The 9,408-nt window shown below is 45.6% G+C and overlaps 1 pseudogene; it reads right to left on the reverse strand.

Moving 5' to 3' along the window:
- Window positions 1-330: 330 nt before the first annotated feature.
- On the reverse strand, window positions 331-9,065 carry LOC119897080 (annotated as a pseudogene).
- Window positions 9,066-9,408: the final 343 nt, after the last annotated feature.

The raw sequence follows: 9,408 nt of genomic DNA on the forward strand, positions 1-9,408 counted from the left end.
ACCTGCTGGATCAGCTGAGCGCCCACAATCCTGCTGAAATACAGATGTAGATCACTGCTTTCTTTTTACCTCTCATATATTATGATTGTGTTATAGTATTGTGTGTTTAACGTACGCAGCTCGTGTACTGTAAGTATTACTAATTCTTCTTGGTGATATTTCCCAGACGAGCTGCTGTCAGTCAGACGTGTGACAGCGGTGAGCTTTCTTTTAAAAGGACACGCCATGTGATCACCAGACTCGGGTTCTCCGGGACCACAGAGACCTGGCTCAGGTCTAACCAGGTGGATCTCCATGGTAACCCGTTTACATAAAACACAACTCGTCCGCTTTTGAATAATTCCAAAGTTTCTTTAATTGAGGGGACAGAGTGGCGAGCTACAAAGAGTTTAAGGCACTTTAACCTCGAGTCACAGGAAGGTTACAGACATCGTGATGTTCTCAGTCAGACAGGCGGCTGCAGCGAGAGTGAAGGTTAGTTAACGTTAGCGCTGCTCTGTGATTGGCTGGCTGCTCTTCATCTACGAGTAACATTCAGGACAGTTTCACACGCAGTAAACCAGACAGCAGTTAATCTACTTCTCTCCAGAGAATCAGTCTCATTCAGGAGGGAACTAACGGGTCAGCGTGTGGAGGCACGCCGCCTGCAGGACGGAGCTGCTCCCACCGCCGTTTACATTTCGCCCCGATTACCGATCTGTTCACACTCACACCTCGCTCAGAGTTTGGCCTTGGCCTGGAAGAAGCTCATGACGGCGTTGAAACACTCGTCCGACGTCCAGCGCTCCATCAGACGCTCCACCTCGGCGTCGTTCACCGCGTGGAGACGCTCCCTGTCCACCGAGCGCATCAGCTGTTTAGAGAGCGCCAGAGACTGAGAGAGAGAGAGAGAGAGAGAGAGAGCTTATTTAGCTTTTCTCCACAGTGATCATCCAACAGGCCGCAGAGGTTCTGGTCTGGACCAGCTAGTGGTTCAGAGTCCTGCGCTCTGTTGATGGTTGTTCGTCTGGATTTCCTCTAAAACTTTCCTGATCTGAACTGTGGAAGGTTTGCACAGCAGCAAACTGAAAGAGAAGAAGATGTTTCTGTAGAGGAGGTGCATACCGTAAAACTCTGATTAACAGCCCGGGCTTTTATTTGCTAAAATCCCTGAGCTGACCCTGACGGGCGTCCCAGGACTGAAACAGGCAACTATGAAACACTTTATTTACTTAAAACAGAATATTTTTATTACATCCAGAGAACTTCTATAAAAACCAGACCAGGCTTCTAATGGAGACCTTTTTGTCTAAATGTGTTCCCACATTTTCCACACTGGAGTTACACTACGACGGTGGATGTTGGTTAGTTGAGTCCGTGTTAACTTAATCAGAGGTGGTGCACGCTCCCCTGAAAGGGGCGTGTTCGGCCGAGTTTTTTTGCTCCGTATTTCTCCAGAGGAACGCACGGTGTTAGTTTCAGGTAATTATGAATGTAAAGACACGTTAGCGGCTAAATCTAATATCGTGGCGGCCGACAGAGCCAGCGAGGCTCGTTGGCACAGTGTTCTTGTTGTAGTTCAAATCTCTATTCTCTATTTTACGGGCTCTTCTTTTACGTGTAATATGATTCAGATGTAAAAGGTACAGCTGCACATAAAAAAGGAGCCAGCGGAGAGGGGGAATAATCCGAGACAGAATTTAATTTCCAAGATTAATCTAAAAAAACCTTTTCTGGCATTATAGTCAAACATTTATGAGAGGAACTTCACTTTGCAAGGCTGCAACATCTCACACACGTCTGCAGTGTGTTATGCATGCACTGGAAAGTTATATTAAACTTAATATACTTAAATACTCGCGAGTTTAACCCACAATCACTATCATTCACCTTGGATGGCCATATTCAGAAGAAAACAGAGTGATTTTCAATGTTTATGACATTAATTGCAGGGAATTTCTGATTTTTCTTCATGTAAATTTCACACTTTCATCTAGGATTTTTTTTCTGTTATTAACCCCGGCTCACTATTTTTTGGACACGTAAAATAATCTATCTAAATATGTGAAAACACTTTGGAAAATTCAATTATAGCCTACAGATGGGCTCCATCTAAGAAACTATCCCGTTAATTAATTAAGATTCCTGTCTAAAATCACCAGGCTGCAGGGCTCGCTGTCTGAACGTGATGCTGTTGTGTTCAGAACTTCATTCCAACCGCAGAGGAACAAATCAGCATGAAATCTAAACATATTTTATGAAGCGGTGTGTATAATTATCCTATTAATCAAAGTTTTACGGTGAGAGAAAACGCAACACGACCTGTTCCTCAAAGTGAACAAAGCAGGAGCGCTAAAATACAGAGAGTGTGTTTACGTTGGGGGGCAGCTTGGCGTAGGCCTTCAGTCTGGTCCAAACCTCCGACTGGAAGCTGCTGTCAGGGAAAACCTCGGTGACCAGACCGAGTTCACAGGCCTGGACCGCCGTCAGCTTCTTGTTGAACAGCAGCATCTCACTGGCCTAAAGGGAGGGGGGGCAGTTTATTACTACAACAACAACAACAACAAGCTGTTTGTGGATAACCACAAACAGAGTTGGTGAATAACCACAAACAGAGTTGGTGAATAAACGCTGAGGTGTATGAAGCGCTGATGATGAGGAGGCTGAGACCTTCCTCACATGAAACTAACAGAACAGTCTGAGCTTTTAAAGAAGTCAGCTGCGTCCTCTTCTTCTTCTGTGTGTACCTTGGCGAGGCCCATTATTTTGGGGAAGGTGTAGGAGGAGCAGCCCTCGGCGCTCTGACCCAGCTGGCTGAAGGGAGTCTGGAAGGTGGCCTGTGGGGGGGAGAGAGACTGGTTCATGAGGTGAACCTGTTTCTGACGTCAGCGTCTGGTGTGTGCGTGCGTGTGCGTACCCTCTCTGTAGCGTAGACCAGGTCGAACAGTCCCAACACTGTGACTGGGATCCCCACAGCCGGTCCGTTCACCACGGCGACCAGCGGCTTCGGGAAGTCGATGTAGGCCTTCACGTACTCCCTGCAGATGAAGGAGAGAGAGTCCTGAACCTGAACCCAAACTGAGACACTACAGGACGCTCAGGCGTCCGCGAGTCCTGCGTTAAGTGAACGCATCATAGATCAGCTGATTGAGTTCATTCATTTAAAAAGACGTGCTGACTGAGGAAGGACACGCGTCATGACGTCACATTTCCATTCAGGATGCTGTTAACAACCACAGCCAGCGTTCCCCCGGCAGGATGTAGGTAACAATACGCAGGTACGTATATATAGTTTTATGTGAAGACAGTTACAGAGAATCTAAATAACACCTCAAAATTCTGGAAAGTAATTAAATTTATGTCAGGTACACATGTTGCTTCAAGCCTCCCTGAACACATTCTGGTTGGCTCAGATGAAATAAAGGATAAAGCTGCTCCGGTCAGTCAGTTAAACAAACACTTTATCTGTGCTGGGTCTGCATTTGACAGCTCAAATGTAAATGCACCTGTCCCATGTTCTGTCACCACTGCAACTGATAGAAATCTGGATTTGTTTAATCTTAAAACTATTTCAGTTGCTCAAGTTTGTAAAGCTCTGAAAGGCGTTGACCACAAAAAATCTGCAGGTCCCGACAATCTGGATCCTTATCTCCTAAAGGTGGCGGCAGATGTTATTGCTGAGTTTATTACTCACATTTTTAATTTGAGTCTTGTGTCCAATTCAATACCGCAAATCTGGAAAGCTGCTTATGTTTTCCCCTTATTTAAAGGTGGGGACCCCTCAGAACTAAACAACTACCGTCCCATCTCCAAACTCTCAATCCTGGCTAAGATCCTTGAATCCCGGGTAAATTTACAGTAACAGTTCTTACTTGATAATAATATTTTAAACAGTTTTCAATCTGGTTTTAGAACGGGCCACAGTACCATTACTGCTGCTATGGTGGTAATAAATTATCTTATTGGTGCCTTAGACAGAAAACAGCATTGCGCTGCCTTATTTGTAGATCTATCCAAGGGGTTCGATTCTGTGGATCATGAATTGTTGCTGAATAAACTTAGGGATGCTGGTTTCTGTCCTAATGCTGTTAAATGGTTTGAAACTATTTTGTAGATCGGACTCAGTGTGTCTATGCAGAAGGCCACAAATCTGAGTTTGAGCTATCTAAAGGGGTCCCCCAGGGGTCTGTTTTGGGACCTATTCTGTTCTCTATTTTTATAAATGATTTAGGTAAGGACGTCCAAGCAAAAATACTTCTATGCTGATGACACTGTCATTTATACTCATGTTCCTTCCATAGCACAGGCTGTGCAAGAGCTTCAGACTGCATTTCAGTCATTACAAACTGCTCTGCTCAATTAAAATTGGTTTTAAATCCTAAAAAGGTCGCCTACAGTTGCTTGATCATCTTTGCATTTTTATGTCTGGTAAATTCATTGAAAGGGTACCCACGTACAAGTACTTGGGTATATGAATAGATGACAAACTTTTATTTAATGTACATATTGCTAATCTAGTTAGGAAGCTCAAAGTGAAGATTGGCTTTTATTTAGAAATAAATCTAGCTTTACTGTCTGTAAAAAAAAAAACTTGTGGATGATGATTATGGTGACATATTATATATGCACGCAGCCTCCTCCATCTTACAGAGCCTTGATTCAGTGTATCATGCATCTCTACGCTTTATTACAAATGCAAAGTCCCTCACTCACCATTGCATTCTTTATGATCTGGTAGGTTGGACATCGCTGACCACCCGCAGACAGCACTGGTATAATTTTATATATAAACCATGCTAGGTAAACTTCCAGCTACCTCTGAACCCTTCTCTGTATCAATTCTGCTAGTTACCAGCTACACTCCAAGTGGTTGCTTTTTAATGTACCCAGGGTTTTGGGGAAAACTGCATTTTCATACTTTGCACCCTGGGCATGGAATAATTTGCTAAAAGATCTTAAAACTAGAAACGTGTATATCAATTGATAATTTAAGAGCATCATAAAGAATGTGGTGAGGAGAGATGTGATTGTTTTTCTTGAAAGGCCATTTTGTATGAATAGATATGTTTTTTGTGTTGTTTTCTTTGGTTGTTTGTTTTTGTGAATTTTGTCATGATTGTACGAAGCATTTTAATATGTTGTGTTTATGTATGGCTGCTACCTCGGCCAGGTCTCTCTTGTAAAAGAGATTTTTTATCTCAATGAGACTTCCTGGTAAAATAAAGGTCAAATAAAATAAAATTAAAAATCGCCACGGCAAGAGACCTCGGTAGTACAGGTTAATCGGGACACCTGAAGTTACCTGGATAAGCCGGTTACCTCGCTTCATAGTACAGACCACAGGTGTCAGCAGGGACAGAGGGGTCCGTCTGCATCATCCTGGTCCTGGTGTTCATACATGAGCCACTTTCTAAAACCATCAACCAATCAGTGCTCACCGGAGCAGCTCTCCCCCACGTTTGGCGCTCTCCTCCACCCCTCCTCGGGGATCTTGGTGAAGTTGCTCAGGTCGTTTCCACTGGAGTAAAAATCTCCAGCTCCTGCAGAGGAGAGAGAGAATTATCAGTAATCCGTCAGCGTGACCCTGAGAAGCATTAAAGTTTCAGTTCAGAGCTGCAGGAACGTTTACTGATGTTCACTTAAACATTCAGGAGCTCAGAAACAGAAGTCAACCGCTGCAATCAACGTAGATTACGCATTGTTCCTAAATTCTTGTTGACTCAATAATAAACGGCCATTTCAGAGTCGGATCTGTTTGTGTTTCATGACTGCGCTGCAGGTCAGCGACACCCGACGTCACACTCAGAGATGCAAACAACATGGTTGGAAACTTTGCTTTGAACCGCGAACACTTTTGTATTGAAGCACCTGCTAAAGCAGCAGCGTGAAACTTAGCCTGTAGAAAGAAACTCCGGCAGCCGCTGCCAGTGAAGCGTCCACCCGGCAGGAGAGAGTGGCGTTAAGCAACGTTTGTGCTTCATAAAAGTGCTGAATACTTCTTCAAAACAGAAACATTAGTCGAGACACTTGCTAATTCTTTATGCTTTTATGCATAAATCATACTGCTGCTGTTTTATTATTTTTTATAGCCTGTAGGATGCAGCATCCTCTGGCCTGAGAGGCTGCAGTGTTTTCACTTTGGCTGCTTGTTGACTCCTCAGGTTCATTATTGTTCCAGTAAAGTGGATTCATTTCTAAAACGCGCTGCTGAACAGGTTTCCCGTCACTTTTAAGGACGGGCTGCGACGGTTGAAAGTAACTGTAAGAAACCCGTCTTTTAGGCGGCCGCTACCCCGCCCCCAACGCCGTCATCCATCCTGATGTTTTACTGCAGACCACGCCCAGCCCTACGACACAGACGGCCAATCAGCGCTCTGCGTGTGTGTGTGTGTGTGTACCAGTGAAAACAGTGAGGACCGAGTCGTCTTTAGCCGCCTGCTGCAGAGCTGCCATGATCTCAGAGTACATCTGTGAGAGAAGAGGAAGCAGCGTGAAAACACAAAACCAGAAACTGGGAGACAGAGAGAGTCTGTCGAGGACGTTATACCGAACAACAGGTTTGAAACACACACCTCAGTAGTGATGGCGTTCTTCTTGGCCGGTCGGTTCAGTTTGATGGTGGTGATGCCGTCCTCCGTGGTGACCAATAGCGTCTCGTACGTCGTCCCGCTCCCAGCGGGCTGAGCTGCCACCTGGGCGGAGCTTCCACCTTCTGCCGCCACCAGGGAGCCAATCAGGTCGCAGTACTGCTGCCTGGCTTCATCCTGAGCGACACAAAGACGTGAGCATCAATAAAGGAATCATTTGTTATTTAACTGCTGAGCGACTTTAATACCGGTGCAGCTGCTCACTTTATTTGAAAGCTTTTGTTACTTTACAGACAAAATAGATTAAGATGCGTTCTTATGATTTAGATAAATGATTATTGATCTGCCAGCAGAATATAGGTCATTAAAATGAGCTGCACCATTAAACTGATGATGAACACATGAATCCATCTATAATTATAATCCATATATACACAGATCCTGCAGCAGGAGTACCTGTGGTACGGAGCCCAGAGATTTCCACGCCTCCCATTTAACCTTGTTGACAAAGTCCAGCATGCCTGGTTTGGGGGTGTTGCAGGGACCCTGAGTGGCCTGCAGGAGGAGGAGGAGGAGGAGGAGGAGGAGGAGGAGGAGGAGGAGGAGTTACATGTGTAATTAATATACAACATACTGCAGACAGAGTCAAAGCAGATCTGCTGTTAACAGAATGAACCCAACGTTCCAGTAAGACGTGATACTGTGGGAACATTCAGTCCTACATGTGTAACAGTGTCACAGCGGCCTTTCAGCAGACACGTCCATCAGTTAGAGACACGTTTCAGCTTTTACTGAAACCTTTGCAGCATTTGGATGTGGAAGCAGAAACCCTTTGTTCAACATGTCAGATCTGTGGGAGACATTCTGAATGTGAGCAGAAGAGCTGCTGAAACTCAGGAGCTGTTCTTCTTATTTAGGGGTTGTACCAGAACAGGTTTCCATGGTTTCAGAAACAAGTTAAAGAAACAGAGCAGAGCACAAACATGTGGAACACCTCCCACCTGTTTGAAGAGAGCGTAGATTTTCAGCTTGACCTCGTTGCCCGGGTCGTTCTTCAGCGCCGACAGTTTGCTCTTGGCCTCCTCGAACTGCTGCACCGTCGCACCTGCACGCACAGAACGCCATCAGCGAGAACGTAACAGGACGCTGCTGAAGCTCTGAGCTCGGAGAATTCATCCAAATGATGAAGAATAACGATGCACAGAGAAGCCTTGTTAGTCTTTAAACCTGGAGCTGCTGGGAGAGTTGATGTGTTAAACCCTTCCTCTTCAGTCGGCTGTTTTATGGACATTATTTATTTTATCTAATCGTCTTCATGTTTTTAAAGGTTTTACTCCCGCTGTTGTTTCGGTTCTCGTCTCTGACATGTTTCTATATTTTACATGTTCGTGGTTTTTATTTCTCAAACTGTTTTACTGCGTGCTCGTCAGCTCGTCTCTCACTGACCCGCGGCCGGTGAAGAAAGTTCGGCTGGTCTGAGTGAGAAGTCAGAAGCTTTAAAGCGACACGTCCTCACGGTGAGAAGCTGCGACCGGACGAACCTTCTGCCACGTTCTGATTCATAAAGAACCGATTATCGATCGATCGATTGTCAGTCGGCCGATCGACCAACGCTTTCAGCCTTCAAACTGCGGCTCGGTCACATGACCCCGACAGAGTGAAAGGTTTCTGCCGCGGCAGACTCACCCGTCATGGGAGAGGCTGTGGTGTGGAACTTCAGACCGGGAACGACGGCGGAGAACCGGACCAGGCTGGAGACACAGAGGAGAAAACATTCAGAGCATCAGATCATCTGTTTATCAGCTGGCGTGGGGACAAGATTCTGAGCCACTAAGGCGGCCTCCTCGCCGTCTGCCTCCGGTCGACTCCTTCTCTATTTCAGAGCTGTTCATACTGTCATGTTGTATAAACTGTACACCAAAGCCACCTACCTCATAACACCTGCACAATAATACTTCCTGCTTCCTTTGCTCTGTGTATCATGTACATAATAATAATTCCCTCCCTGCACTGTTGTTGTTCACAGTGTGTCTACTTGTGTTCTCTACACTGCAGCCTGTCAGTCAGCACATCGGGAGCTTTGTCCAATCCAGAGTCACGTTCCTCATCTGTGCAATAAAGCTGCTTGTGATTGTGGTGAATGAACCTCGGCCCGGTGACCCTCCTCTGTGGATCTGGACCAGAGGTCACAGCTGGCTGCTGTTCTGCTGTCCTATGAAGAAGCAGCTGCTCCTCTAAACCTTCAGACTGATGCTGCCTTCTGATCTCCTGATGCATTCAGCAGCTGCTGCTAACTCACATTAACCTTCTGCTGACTCGGAGAACTAACAGCAACATCCTCACCTTCTTCTTCTCACCAAACGCCAGGGAGCGGAGAGCTTCAGGGCGACGGGGGCCATTTAAACCCGGAGACGGATTCCAAGGTCCGGCAGGACGGAGAGAGCTGGGGGACAGCTAACTAGCTTAGCCACCGCAGGCTAACAGCAGCTGGCCCCGCCCACTCTGTGCTCCTCCGCTCCTCCATTGGCTGCTGAAGGGACTGTAATCTGATCTGTCCAATGAGCTGCGTCTCTTTCTTCTTCGTCTTTTTCTTAGACTTATATAGAGACAGACGCGCCACCGGCCGCTGCCGCCTGCTGGTTTCCGGTTTGACTATCAATTTTTTCTATTTTAAAGTTCAAGTTTATTTCTATAGCGCATTTAAAAACAACACTAGTTGACCAAAGTGCTTTCCACAATAGACAACAAATATACATGACAACAGTAGAAAAAGTAAAAAATAAAATAAATGTCACTACTCAACTCTGTTTGAAGGCCAGTGAATAAAGATGGGTCTTTAGGA

The sequence above is a fragment of the Micropterus salmoides genome, unplaced genomic scaffold (genome assembly GCF_014851395.1).
Source record: "Micropterus salmoides isolate LMB-PRFRI ecotype aquatic unplaced genomic scaffold, ASM1485139v1 Ms_hic_scaffold_1, whole genome shotgun sequence".
NCBI classification, from domain to species: Eukaryota; Metazoa; Chordata; class Actinopteri; order Centrarchiformes; family Centrarchidae; genus Micropterus; species Micropterus salmoides.